A 978-nucleotide genomic window follows, 5' to 3' on the forward strand; every position below is an offset into this window, starting at 1 on the left:
CACACACACACACACACACACACACACATACACACACACATAAATAAAATAAAATAATACAGAATTACATAAAAAGAAACAAGTACACACAGACATCTTTATAAAACGAGAGTGCACTCAAATATATTTTTGGCCAGGTTAAATTATGGTGACCTTTTTTAGGTTTGTAACTATGAGAGACTAGTCAGAACTTTTGTAGGTCAATTAGTAGAGATCTCTTATAAGAAGAATTTGGAAAACATAAAAACCTATTATTTATAGTTATATAGGGGCCGGGGAGATGGCTCAGTGGAATAAGCGCTTCCCTGGCAAGCGAAAGGGCCTGAGTTCAATCCCTGGTTCCGGGGAAAAAAAAAGAAAGAAAAAGAAAAAAAGAAAAAGAAGAATAAAAGAAAGAGGGGCCGGGGATAAAGCTCAGTGGCATAAGCGCCTGCCTGGCAAGTGCAAGGTCCTGAGTTCAATCCCTGGTACCGCAAAAAAAAAAAAAAAAAAAAAAAAAGAGAATTTTTTGTACTGGTATAGTGAGGTATAACCTACATACTATAAAATTTACCTGCTGTAAGATTATACTCTGATGAATTATAGTCAATCTAAATAGTTGAGTTACTATCACCAGTCTACTTTTACAACATATTCATTATCCTGAGCGCTCCCTCCTGTCACTCCCTGCTCCCACCCAAGTCCCAGGAAGCACTGTTCTACTGTTTGTCTTCCTAGATTTTCTTTTTCTAGAAATTTTATATAAATATAGTCGTTTTGTGCTTACCTGGAAAGTGCAAGGGCCTGAGCTCAATCCCCAGTTGGGGGGATATATATATATATATATATATATATATATATATATATATATATTAGTTTTGTGTAGCTTCTTTCAGCTTTAAGCCACAGCTACTTTGTTACATTGTCATTGCTGAGTAGTATTCTACCGTGTAGGTACGTTACATTTGGAGTATCTGTTTTCCAGGTGATGGACATTTA

Source organism: Octodon degus, unplaced genomic scaffold, assembly GCF_000260255.1.
Source record: "Octodon degus isolate 3935 unplaced genomic scaffold, OctDeg1.0 scaffold00010, whole genome shotgun sequence".
Lineage (NCBI taxonomy): Eukaryota > Metazoa > Chordata > Mammalia > Rodentia > Octodontidae > Octodon > Octodon degus.